Below are 13,746 nucleotides of genomic sequence, written 5' to 3'. Positions count from 1 at the left end.
CTTTTTTTTTTTTTTTTTATGTTTTTTATTTATTTTTTGAGGGACAGAGACAGCACGAGCAGGGGAGAGTCAAGAGAAAGAAGGAGACACAGAATCTGAAACAGGCTCCAGGCTCTGAGCTAACTGTCAGCACAGAGCCCAACGTGGGGCTCGAACCCACGAACTGTGAGATTGTGACCTGAGCCCAAGCCTGACGCTCAACCAACTGAGCCACCCAGGAGCCCCTGGAAGTTTCTTATAAAGAAAGTCACACCTACCATACAACCCAGCAATGTCACCCCTAAACATTTACTTAAGAGAAAACAGGGCCACCAAAGGACTTGTCATGAATATTCATAGCAACTTTATTCATAATTGCCCCAAACTGGAAACAATCCAAATGTTCATCAGCGTGTGAATGGATAAACAAATTGAGATCTGTCCAAATGAGGGGATACTGTCCACAACAAAAAGGGATGAACTACTGATTCATGCAACAACATGGATATATGTGCTGAACAAAAGATTCCAGCTCAAGAGAATATGTCCTATGTGACTTGATGAAATTCCAGAAATGGACTTTATAGTGACAGCAGGCAAATTAGTGGTTGACATTTCTTGAAATTCTTGAACTGTATTTAATAGGAGTGCATTTGGATATATAAATTATACCTCAGAATTGATTTAAAAGAGAAGGGGGAGAGGGGTGTCTGGGTGGCTTATTTGGTTGAGCATCCAACTCTTGGTTTCAGCTCAGGTCATGATCTCACAGTTTGTGGGCTCAAGGCTGTCAGCATAGAGCCTGCTTGGGATTCTCTCTGTCCCTCCGTCCCATGCCCCCCCCCCCAACTGCCTCCTCCTCATGCATGCTGTCTGTCTCTCTCTCAAAATAAATAAACTTAAAGGAAAAAAAAAGAGAAGGGGCAAAAGCCTCAAATGATCAAACTGTTTTACAGACTTAACTGCTTACTCCAGCAAACTTCGGTACTCATTAAAGGAAGGCAACAAAATCCAAATACTTAACAATGTGGCAATCATAACCTGTAGCTTCTAATAAAAAATTTTGGGAAAGGTGAAGAAGCAGAAAATTATGACCTATAATCAGGAGAAAAGTCAGTCCATGTAAATGACCTAAGAATGAAACAGAGAAGGAAGACAAATAACAAACAGAGCCCCAGTGACCCATGGGAAAATAGCAGAGGGCCAACTGTAATTGGATTTCTAGAGGAGGCAGAAGAAAGGGCAGAAAACATATTTGAAGACTAATGGCTGAACATTTTCCATAGTTGGTGAAAACCGTAAACACAGATCCAAGAAGCTTCATAAAGCCCAAGCAGATGAACCACACCAAGTAAATGACACTAAGCCACGTTGTAATCAAATTGCCGATGAACAATGATAAAAAGAAAATTGTGAAAGCACCAAGAAGAAAAAAGACACTTTGTACAGAGAAACATAAAAACTGATACAGACTTTTCATCAAATTATTTAAACCAGATGACAGTGGAACAACATCTGTAAAGTGCTGAATGGAAAACCCTGTGAACCTAGGATTCTCTGTCCAGGGAGAAATAGCTTTCATAAATGAAGGCAGGGGAAAAAACTGATGAAGGCACTTTGAGCCTTCCTTACCCAAAGCAAGTGGCCCCAGTCCTTACATACTGCCTTATCAACTCAGCTCTTGGACCCTTTCACAAATTTTGTCAACTCCAATTGCAATCTCAGGAGCTATGTCTGATGATGGAAATTACGTAAATTGGGGAGAAATTGAGTCACTTTCCTAATTTTAAAAAATTACCACCACCACACTAAGAAGAAGCAGGGCAACAGTGTTGCTCTGGGCTCTGAGAGGCCGCGTGGGAAATCACGGTCCCAGTGCCTCCTTTGTGTGTGGTCAAATAGTCTGCTCGGCTGACGCAGGCCGAAAGTGCCAGGACCACGCCCTTCTTGGTACGCCTCCATGGGAATAGTTGGGTCCATGCTGCCCTTGTCGGCAGACTTCATTGCACTGATAGGATGTCTCCTTGTTTGGGCGAGCGAGAAGCTGAATTTGGCTGAAAACACCTTTTTGGTTGTGTTCAGTAACAACCAAAGGGAAGGGAATGCTCCTGTAGGGTTGGATAGAAACACTGGTGATTCATTCTTGTGCCTGGTTCGGTTTTCCTTCCTTGGAGGGTGTTAGCCAGCCAGGGGAGCAAAGAGCATGAGCGTGTTGGCAAAGGTGTAATTGAAAAGCAAAGCAATAGCTTCCAGGTCTGCCTGAAAGGGTTCATCCATTCCACATTCAGTAGAAATTTCCTGTGAACATAGAGAGGCACGTGTGGCAGCCAGCGTCCACAGCAGACCCCAGTGATCCCGACTCCTGATATTCACACCCTGTGTGGTCCCCTCCCACATCGCATCAGGGTTAGTCTGCGTGACCAATAGAATGTGGCAGAAGTGATGGTATATCACTTTGGAGATGAAGTTACTAAAAACTGCAACTTTTGTCTTGGATATGCTCCCTCTTGGATCACTTGCTCTGGGAAAATCCAGCTGCAATGTCTTGAGGACATTCAGACAGTCCTTTGGAAGGACCCTGTGGTGAGGAGCTGAGGGGTCCAGCCAACAGCCATGTACGTGAACCTTCTTGGAAGTGGCTCTTCCTACCCTAGTCCAAGCTTCCCATGCTTTGTAAGTGTGCGGCCTTGCAAGAGAGCATGAGCCAGAACTACCCAGCTAAGCTGATCATAAATCTTCAGTGTTTTAAGCCACCAACTTGTGGAACAATATGTCACATAGCAGGATATAACTAATATAGTGGAGATGGGTATGAGAAAAGTTTAGGAGACTTGATCCCTGTTCTCCAAGAGTCTGTGATCTATTTAGGAAGACAAATCACTTGAACCGAGTAACTAATAATTTCAGGCTCATATGCTGAGTGGCCACAGAGGGTTGATTCAGGTAAATCTCTATATTGGGTAGAGAAGTGAGAGCTTATTGGTTGGATTTCATCTTGGCAAGTGGGCTGAGCCCTCAGAGGTGTTTGAAACAGGCCCAGAGATGCCAGTGGACATCTCATCCAAGACAAGTGTTGGCTGCTTCTTTAGCCTTTCTTTTGAACAATTTTTTAAGTTTATTTATTTTCAAGCTAGAGGGAGAGCTGGGGAGGGGGATGGGAGGGAGAGAGAGAGAGAGAGAGAGAGAGAGAGAGAGAGAGAGAGAGAGAGAGAGAGAGAGAGATGAGAGAGAATCCCAAGCAGGCTCCACACTGTCAGCACAGAGCCTGACATGGGGCTTTTTCTCACTGACCAAACTGAGATCATGGCCTGAGCCAAAATCAAGAGCCAGATGCTCAACAGACTGAGCTACCCAGGTGCCCTGGCCACTTCTTGAGTCTTAAGAGCCTCAGAGAAACAACTTGTCATATTTTTCTATTTGCCAAGCCAACCTGGTTGCTCACTGCTTGTATTTTAACTGGTAGGAAATCAGAGTTTCTTCGGCCTACACTAGATTATTGAACAAGATACATTTCAGACTAATTTATATAATGAGCCTTTGAGTTATGTGTGGGAGGAAAACAGGGACTAATAATTGAAATGGAGCCTATTCATCCTGTGTGCACAGTGACTTTTTACATGTGTTCAGTCTTCTCAGTACCTTTTTTATAAGGATGCAGTTGATGGATCTTCCTTTTCACCCCTCTTTCAAAGATACCAGCAGCTCAAGGAGTTCATATTTCAGAGAGAGAGGAAGTGCTAAAGTTCTGGCTTGTATACAGTCTAGAGCCTTGTTCTGCAGAGTCTTTCTTTGTATAGAATGTTTGTTCACTGCGCTGAGCCCTCAGTAAGTCTCCTCCTAGCCACCTGCTTTTCCCTTGTTCCTAGCATATACACAGGCATGGTCACCTCTCTCTGGATACTTGTGTCAGATTATTTTGGTCATTTCCTGACAGTGTTCTGCTTTCTCTGGGTCCTGTACTTGCCCACCCACGTGAGTGGTGCAGCCTCCGGTGCCTCTTGCGTGGCCTCAGAGGTGGTAAGATGCTTATTATTTAAGTCTCCTGCAGGTTGCTCGGTGGACCAGCAAGCCCAAGGGAAGCATGCTCCCTGACACTGTTGCTGGGTAGGAGAGTCTGAGGACAGGTAGGGCCCTGTGCCTCCTTTTCCAGCGTCTCATGAATTGTGCCTGGCCTTCCTGATCAAGAGCTGGTGTAGGTAGGCCTGTTTGAAATGGTTAGTAGCCAGGCCAGGGTATTGTGATTTTCTGAGATTGGTTTATGTTCATTCTAGGCTTGTAAGAAGACTGGAACCAAGGAAGATATGTTGTCAGTCCGTCCCAAAACAGCACCCGGCAAGCCCCTCTGTAAAACCCAAGCTGCTCAGGCGGCTTTCCCTCACTGCCTGTGGCTGTGGTTTGTTGCCCCCAAGGAAAAAGATGGAGACAGACCTCCCTTTGACTTGCTCTTCATCAAAGCCACCTGCCTAGCCTTCATCCCTGCGGCCCCTCACTTTGCAGTCTGTGTAATGGGACAGTCTCGGAATAATCTGAAAGTGCCTCTTGTGACCACCATGCCACACAATGGTAGTTTTTTGTGTCTTCATGGAAGAAGAATTAGAGGGATCCCACTAGATAGGTGGACAGAGTGAGCACTAGGGGTTGAGAAATGCTAATTTGACTCAGATCCACCTTTCTCAGGGCAGCCCGGTGCTCCCAGTCCTAAGAGTCATGGTCCCTTTATGTCCTTCCTCTTCCTTTACTGGTGTATGCACTGCTCACTTGTCCCTCTCACCCCATCCACCTGTTCTTCTACATGGAGAAGAGGAGAGATAGCTGTGAGCAGAACCCAGGGCACCTGCAGCATCCACCAGACCACTTTGGATAGCATCCCCACTGCCCACCGAGGAGGACTTCAGGTGTTGTAGCTGCTGGGGGCCTGATGATCCCAGCGAGTAAGGTCCCAAGCCTCCTTGAGGTCAGCTTAGTACTGTAGAGTGAAGGCTTCCTCTGCTGCTCTCTTCCCTGCCCCCTGGCTCCCAGGCTTCGGGACTGGGGACATGAAGTCTGTTGCTTCTCTTCTGAGGTTCTGGTTGGTTACACACCTTGGATTGTTTGAAAAGAGATGACTCTGGTGCTAATTGCCCTGAGTTGAGAAGCTAGGGAAAGGGTCTTAAATGTAGCTTTGTAACTCTGATATCCAGAGAAGAGCCAGTCCTCTATTAATTTTTCTGCTGCGGGTGCTTATTAATTCACTTCCACTAATAAAATTCAAAGGTGAAGCCCCAATGTGGCCCAGACAGAGGCATCTGCTGGGTGAATGCGTGGTACTCTCCCAGGAGACACGGTGCCCTTCATGACCACATGTGACGTTACAGCTGTGTGACTTCATCCCAGGTGACTTTATCCCTCTGAGATTGTTTCTTATCCTCAAAATGAGGGAGGTGATTACCTTGTTTCTTTCTTTATTTATTTAGAGAGCATGTGCACGATCAGGGGAGGGGTGGAGAGAAAGAATCCCAAGCAGGCTCTGAGCTGTCAGCACAATCCCAATGTGGGGCTTGAGCTCGCAAACTGTGAGATCATGACCTGAGCCAAAATCAGCAGCCAGCCGAAGGTGGCAGAGAAATGTGGTGATGGAGGAGGGGGCTGCACATGCTGCCTCTGAGAAATGCAGGCTCTGGGGCCGCGTCTTCCTGTTTCATTAGCCATGAGATTGCAGAGGCTGAGGTGTCTGCTTCCCCAGGGAGTGCTGCCTGCTGGAAGCTTTTCTCTCAGAAGGAGATTTGCTGATGAGTTAGGTTTGAGGAAGGCTTTTAATTACCTAATGTGCAAAATTGTAATTTTGTCAATTTTTAATTCTTGTTTTTAGCAGTTTTTTTTCCTCAAGTAACCTTTTTTAAGACTTTTTTTTTAACTACAAAAATAATGCATGCTCTTTGTAAACAACTAAAACACTATGGAAATAAATACACCGCATGAAATGTGAAAGTTCCTCATAATTCCATCCTCTAGAGCGCTGACCATGGTTCACAGTTAATGCGTGTGCTTTGAAATTTCTGTTTGTATAAGTTACTTAAAAAAAAAAGTTTCACATGGCACAATTATTGCTTGGGCGACTTCTTTTTATCCCATTTAACATGGACATTTTTCTGTATCAAAGCAGATAAATTTACTTCACTTTTTAAACAGTTTTGCTGAGGTGTAATTTACATGCTGTAAAATCTGCCCATCGCAAGGGTACCCTCTCTGCTAAATTTTTAATGGTAACTTCCATTGCATGATAATTTACATTTAACTCTTCCCCCATCAATGGGCATTTAGGGGGCTTTTAAATCCTCCACGCGTATAGACAGTGCTGCAGTACACCCTTTTACGCAGATTTTTGGGCATTTGTGTGAGTGCAAATAAAGAAAATCCTAGGAGTGGAGTTTCTGGGTCACATTGTATAAATAGTTAAAGTCATAATAGATATTCCCGAAATACCCCCTGCAACTTTTCAAGTGATCTGTGGGTCGATGGGGGGGAAAAAAACCACACATATTTCCATCCGCTGTGAGATCAAAGTAAATTCCTACATTTACAGCCAGGGAGGATGGGTCAGCAGTGCAGGGACAGCACAGGGCGGGAGCAGGTACGGCGTGTCTCAGGGATCCCCGATGCTGGCTCGCTGGGTAGGGTCCTTCTCGGACTGCCCGTTTCCTCTTGGTGCCTCCATCAGTGTGGACGAGGAAATTACACTGACAGGGTTACTTGTCGCCACCTCCAGCACATCCCCAGCTCCCAAAGGGCTCCATTCACTGGGGTCGCCTCAGCACCAGCCCAACATTCCCTTTTCCCTGGGGCTCTGGAGACAAGATCACAAAGCCACTGTCCCACACATCCCCAGGGATCCTACCATTTACTTTTCCATCAGCAATTTAAGAGCCCCTGCTTCCTATCGTCCTTACCTGATGTTTTTGTCTTTGCTAATCTGGCCAAGGGTAATTATTAATCTGCAGTTTAAAAGCCTACCTTGCTGGGGTTGCATATCTTCTCATGTGTTTATCAGCTATTCGTATTTCTTGCCATCAAACAGTCTTGCGGGATGCTTGCATGGGGACAGTGCCCCCTCAGCCCTGCTGAGGTGTCATCAGTGTCAGCAGATGGCGCCACTGCCCTGTTCCCAGGGGAAGCTGCGGTCCTAAGGAAGCCCCGTGTTTAGAGAGCTAAGCATATTTATTTGCTATACAGTTTGGGGTTTTTTCTTATTTTTTCCTCAGCCTTTGGCAGAACCTGCACGTAGGAGGGTTAAAGCCGGCTAACTGTGAACCTTGGCTTTGTCTAGTTTTTACCAAAAAATGAGCATGTCAGCTGTTGCAGACCCAGATTGTCTGGTTCTTGCCTCGAAGGCAAGGGAGGAAGACCTTGAGCAGCGGGTTCTCCCTACCCCGTGGCCGGTGAGGAGGAAGAGAGGTTTTGCGTGGCTGTCCTTTGGGAGTCTTGCAGCCAGATTATCTTGTCTAAAACTTGGAGTGCTAAGCAGTTTTCTTCTGTTGCAGGACGAAGGGCTTGCAAGCAAAGTTTCTGGGAGAAGCCGTCATGCAAATTCACAGATTTTATTGAATTAAAAATAAATACCTGAACAGTGCTCTAAATATACCTGAAATGATAGATTGAATGAATTCCTTTGTTCAACAAATATTGTTCAGCTACCTATTAAGAGCCATCTACCCTCTAGATGGTAGGAATGTGAGGGTAAAAGAACCAGAGTTCCTGGTCTTGCAGAGCTTACTTTCCAGGGGGAGAAAAAAGATAGTAAAGAGATGAGAGGGGTAATTGTGGGGAAGAAAATAGAGCAAGGAAATGAGAGTGAGGGATGGGGGCCAGGCAGGATGTGCACACCTGGGCGTCAGGTGGTTTGGAGAGGCCTCCAAGGAGGTGACCTGGGAACCAAGACAAGAATGAGAAGGAGGAGCCACCAGCTGGTTGGCAACCTGGGAGAAGAGTGTTCCAGACAGAAGTCCAGTGTGAGCCAGGGGTGCTGAGGTAGGACGCAGCTTGGTGTGTGTGTGAGGGGGGGGGTGCATGGAGAGAAGGCTTATGTGGTGGGGGAGGGGGATGAGGCCAGAGGCAGAGCCCTATGTCAAGCAGTCCCTTGGCCAGGAGAAGGAGCCTACATTTTATTCTAGCATGAAAAAGCATGGGAAGGATTTGTGTTCGTTTTGTTGTTGTTAAATTTTCTATGGAGGTATCCGTTACAGAAAGTAAAATGCACCTGTCTTCAGTGTAAACTTTGGCTTTTGACACATTTGTGTGTCATGGAAATTTTAAGTGGAGCAGAGGGTGACATAATTCTGTTTACACTGAGACCTCTACCAGCAGCCGTGTGAAAGATGGATGGACAGCTGGACAAACAGATGGAACAATTAATTGTCTTACCACATAAAACGTGGTGTGAGTCTGAGCAGGACATTTAGGGGCTGAGAGCCATTGCAGGTGGCCTCTGAAGCCCTCTTCCTCTACTGGCCCTGCGACGGAAAAGGCTAAGGGGCTGGTGTCACTCGGGGCCTGCAGTCAGCGTGGCCTCACGCTGGCTCTGCCCGCAGACTCTTCAGTTCCCCAGTGGCAGTTGTTTCTGGTCAGACAAGGCCCTTGGTGACTGCGTGGAGCAAATCCAGTCCCGGCTCTCTGCCCAGCCTTTTCTCTGCCTGGGGTAAATATCAGTCCTATGATCAAAAGGGCAATGGTGTTGACCCACAGGGTGTGATTTTTGAGGGTCACTAGAAAGGTCTGTCTTCAAAGATAGCTTTTGCATCAACCTTTTTTGGCACCTGAAGTTCCACCATTAAAATGTCTTGGTTTTAGAAACAACAGGTGTTGGTGAGGATGTGGAGAAGGGGGAACCCTCTTGCGCTGTTGGTGTGAATGCAAACTGGTGCAGCCGCTCTGGAAAACAGTGTGAAGGTTTCTCACAAAGTAAAAAATAGAACTACGCTACAACCCAGCAATTGCACTGCTAGGAATTTATCCAGAGAGTACAAAAACACTAATTTAAAGGGATACATGCACCCGATGTTGATAACAGCATTATCTACAATAGCCAAATTATGGAAACAGCTCAAGAGCCCATCACTGGATGAATGGATAAAAAAGAAGTGGTACACACACACACACACACACACACACACACACTCACAGTGGAATATTACTCAGCTATAAAGAAGAATGAAATCTTGCCAATTGCAACAACGTGGATGGAGCTAGAGAGTATAATGCTAAGCAAAATAAGTTAGAGAAAGACAAATACCATATAACTTCACTCTTGTGGAATTTAAGAAACAAACAAGTAAAGGGAGAAAAACGAGAGACAAGCCAGGAAACTATAGAGGGCAAACTGATGGTCACCAGAGGGGAAGTGGATGGGGGGAAGGGTTAAATAGGTGATGGGGATTGAGGGGGGCACCTGTGATGGACACAGGTGATATATGAAAGTGCTGAGTCACTATATTGTACACTTGAAACTAATATTACACTGTTAACTAACTGGAATTTAAATTAAAACTTAAAATCTACTCCCATTTAAAAAAAATTTAAATATCTTAATTTTGAGTGTGTGAAGCTACTCTCCTGTCTGACAAGGATGGTGGTAGTTTTTTTATTTGCTTCCCAGCGTCACGGTGGAAGGGAGCAAGGTGCAGGGCAAGTGGGTTGGGAAGGTGGCCTGGGGACTGAGAAGGATCCGGCCAGCAGCACTCTGTCCAAGCGAGGGGCTGACACAAAGGCCAGAGTGTGCAGGAGTGCTGAAAGGTGCTGAATTCTGGGGTGCCCATCATCTAGCCTGCATGGGCTCTGACCTGCTCCTCCTTCTGGATCACAGTCTGGTGACAGGTGTCATGCCTCGTGGTGTTATTGGATCAGTGCCACATCATCAGTTCTAGTTTTTTCCTGATTGATGATAGAAGAAATTCTGCAGTGCCCCAACTTGATTTCCCAGTGCATCTCCTCTCATCAGCTGAGAGCAGTGCGAGGTAGGACAGGAGCCAGCCCTGTCCAGCCAGTGTGCTTCCGAGCCTTCACAGTTGGTCTTGAGCCCCTGTCTCAATGGCTCTTAGGCACTTCTGCACCGCCCCTGGGTCCTGTCCTGCGAGGTGGGAGGACAAGGCTCGTGCCTGTCCACCACCCCCACCTCCAGTCTGCTGCAGCCTGGGGCCTGCTGTGCCCCCTTCCTGAGTCATGCCTGTCACTGCTCTTGTGTGCTCACCTTGGAGAGCCCCAGAGCACTTGGAGAATTCTGTATGACCAACCTTTGGGGCCGATAGAGGCTGACGGAGCGAGCAGAGCACAGCCTGAACAGGCTTTGTACTGCTCCCACCTGGGACGCATAGGCCAGGAGGGGCTTTGGAACCGGAACTAAGGTGTTATAGCAACCAATGGGCTTGGCTATATTCAGTGGTTACATTTTAGATAACTTCTCTTTAGTTTCCAAACTTGCTACAGTGATTTATAACAAAAGGAAGGAGAGACCCTAGGGATGCACAGCCTATACCCTGATGTGTGCTTTGCTGCTCTCTGCCCTGGGCTTTGTGCCTGACGATGGACTCTTCCTCCAGCAATAATGGCACAGCTGCTCCCTGCTAGAAGGTGCAGTGTACTTGCGAAGTACTCTAATATATTGTCTTATTAATAACTCGTAAGAGGTGGGCACTCTGATTTCCTCCATTTACAAAGGGGCAGATTAAGGCCCAGAGAGGTTGAACAACTTTCCCTGGCCCTGCAGTAAGTGTTGCAGTGAGGTTCTGGACCAAAGGTTGCATTCCTGCACTAAGCTATCGCCTCCTTTGACTTGAACGTTCTTCCAGTGTGTTCTGCTCTGTTCGTTCTGGTTAGTGGTTAAGTGCCTGCTTCCTTCCAGGTACAAGGCTGAGGTTATAAGCATGAATAAGACAAGGTTCCTTTCTGCTTCCTTAACCTAATTGTCTGGTGGGAGAGACAGATCCTCAGTATTGCATGGGAAATGTCACTACAGAGGTATGTGTAGTATGTGTAGGAGACTTTGGGGAGTCACGCAGGTGAATGCTTAGCTCTGCTGCAAAGGAGGAAAGTCTGAGAGCAGCCAGAACTAAATGTGGATGGCTGCCTAAGCATTATCTGGGAGAAATGTGAGGGAGGGCCCTCTCAAGCCAAAGTGACTGTGTGAGTGAGAGCACCAAGGTGCTGGAAAGTGCCAGGCCCTGGGCACAGCCCAGTTTGTGAGCCCAAATAGCCTGAGTTGTGTTCCCTGAGGAAGGAGAGATGAGAAACACACTGAAAGCCTTGACCAAGGTGGGTATGATGCTCAGTTCTCTCCAGCTCATGTGAGGGAGGGTTTAAGGGAAGAAAACTGGAGTCAGGAGGCCTCCTTGTTGAGGGGATGGAGATGGGCCCTGGTCTCAGGAAGCCTCCTGGGCATAGAGTGATGTCCTTTCTGCCCTATGGCTCATCCACACCAGAACCTTGGTTGCCTTGTGCTAGGCGTCCTTAAGACAGTGGGGTGGACATGGGCTTTGAGGTCAGACGGCTATGGATGTAGATCTCGCTTGTGCCATTTTTGGCCTTTCCTGTAAAATGAAAATGATACCTTTCAGGGTTGTTATAAAAGTTAGAAATAACGATGTAAAGTACCTGTCATAAGTAGGCAGTGATGGGGGCTATGGCTACAGATGCTTTTCTCCCCACATTGGCCCCCTTAAGTAGACAGAGAAACTGAGACCCAGAAAAGTGACTTGCTTAAAATAATAACATTTTTTTTTTATAAAGCAGGGACTAGATTTCAAGGTAACCCCAACTTGACTGCCTTTAGTTCCTTGCTGTAAGAATCACTGGGCCCTTCCTTTCTCCTTGAAAAGTGATCCGCCCTGTGTTTAACACTCTTGTAGGCTAGAACTTGGTCCTGAGGTCACCCCCAGCTTCAAGGTCATTCCCCCAGCTGGGAATGTGCTCTGTCAGTTGTGCAGCTGAGTCCAAAGGAGGGAGGGTGGCGGGGAGGGAGGAAAATGGGTAGGGTTTGGGGAGGCAACCAGCAGTCTACCTGAGTGACTTTCTGGGACTTTTTCTGGGACCACTGTGGGCACTAAGGAGGTTTGGGATAGGGCTTGGCTGTTTATCATTTAGGGAAAGTGAAGAAACATTTTCCTTGATTGCTGTTTCTGCCATTGAGGGTGGATTTGCTCACCTCCACCCCGGACAGCTTCTTTCCTTTTCGAGCACTGGGGTCCTGGGCTTACAGAACCGGCAAAGTGTGGCTTGAGGTCTCTGGACCAGCCATGGCCAGTTGGAGGAAGAGGCTGGCTCAGGTGGCTGATACTTCATCCCAGGTCCACTACTAACTACCTGGTGATCCTGGACAGCCCACCCCTTCCCCACTGTTTTCTGCACTCTCTCCACTGAGAGTGTCGGGCCCTCAAAGAGCCTTCTGACTCTGGCTTAGTCCATACTGCCTGCTTTATGAGCCAGTCCCTCACTGGCATTAGCGGCAGCTGCTGTGCTGTGGACTTGCTGTTGAGCTGGGGCCGTTTGCCATTCGCTCTGGTGAACAGTCTGTTGCCCTCAGTGGAAGCCTGTCTCAGACTGGCCTCTGGTACATCAAGAAAAAGGAGGCCATCAGGTCCAGGTCAGGAGTGTGTCTGTGGAGAGAAGCCTCCAAAACTGTGGGTTTTTCTCTGGCTCCAGCCCCTTGGAAGAGGGGTAGGCAAGAAAGCACATCGACTTCTGGCATGAGCTCACGGTGTCTGGAGCTCCCTGATCCTGTGGGGTGAGAAACCTGCTCACATCCCTAGACCCATGATCTCACAAAGGGACCAGTGGTTTCACGGCCCCAGTGAAGACCATGTGTCTGTGATTCCCTGTAGCCTGTGGGGTGGAGCCATCCAAGATGTCTTCTGTTGCATCGGGGTTTGAAATAGAGGCTAACATGGCCACAGTGTGGTCTGTGATCACCCTCCTGCTTCAAGGTTATACTTTGGATGCAAGAACATGAACATTCCTCTTGTTTATATTCCATAAGTAATTGGATCGCCTCCGTAGATTTTCACAGCAGAGAGTAGCTCTTTAAGAGCAGTGCCAGCTTCAGGAGTCTCATCCTGTGCTGGATCCACAGTGTGAGGCAATCTTCCTTCCACGTTCTGGTTTGGGAAATGCCCTCAGATCAGGAGAAGCACACGGGACTGCCACTGCCCAGTCACTGAGTCTGCAAAATCCCTGTTAACCCCACCTCCATTCAACCACAAGCCTTTCTTTCTCTCCCGCTGATGGCTAAGTAGCCTCTTACTGTCTCTTATATTCCTGGTAACTCTGCTTCTCTCGGGCTATGCCTGACATGGACCAAATGGTTCTTAAATTATGTGGCTTAATTTCCAAACAGTTGTGCTTTTTATGTCTCAGTTTCTAAATAGGACTACTTGATAATTGTTCCCCTTCCAACCCCCATATTTTTTAAAGCATTTTATTTTTAAATAATCTCCAATACCCAACATGGGGCTCAAACTCAGAACCCCTGAGATCAAGAGCCACATGCTTTACCACCTGAGCCAGCCCGGTGCCCCCATCAAGCCCTGTGATTTTTAACCCCACCTCTTATGTCTTCCTCCTTGTGACGTGAAAGAAAACACCTGTATGTGAAACTCAGCTGTCCTCTGTCATGTAGCAAGTCTGCGGGAGCACCACAGGTAAGACTCTGAAAGGGAGAGCGAAGTGGGGTACCTGGTCCCTACCCTGTAGATGCTGACTAGGAGAGGCATGTGCAGAACCAGCCGACAGCTCTGTGTGCACGGT

General features: G+C 47.3%; 1 protein-coding gene and 1 long non-coding RNA gene across 3 annotated transcripts in view; one reads left to right on the top strand and one right to left on the bottom strand.

Moving 5' to 3' along the window:
• LOC115273822 (store-operated calcium entry regulator STIMATE) overlaps positions 1 to 13,746 on the top strand; it is a 51,769-nt gene that overhangs the window by 12,000 nt on the left and 26,023 nt on the right. The gene's annotated exons all lie outside the window — the stretch shown is intronic.
• LOC115273825 lies at positions 11,265 to 12,693 on the bottom strand. The gene is made up of 2 exons (XR_003900969.1): positions 12,149 to 12,693; positions 11,265 to 11,534 (listed from the first exon to the last, which is right to left on the bottom strand). It is a non-coding gene; the product is annotated as an uncharacterized LOC115273825 (long non-coding RNA).

Source organism: Suricata suricatta, chromosome 12 (genome assembly GCF_006229205.1).
Source record: "Suricata suricatta isolate VVHF042 chromosome 12, meerkat_22Aug2017_6uvM2_HiC, whole genome shotgun sequence".
Lineage (NCBI taxonomy): Eukaryota > Metazoa > Chordata > Mammalia > Carnivora > Herpestidae > Suricata > Suricata suricatta.
The sequence above is the reverse complement of the archived record's forward strand: the minus strand, read 5'-3'. Positions and strand labels throughout refer to the sequence as shown.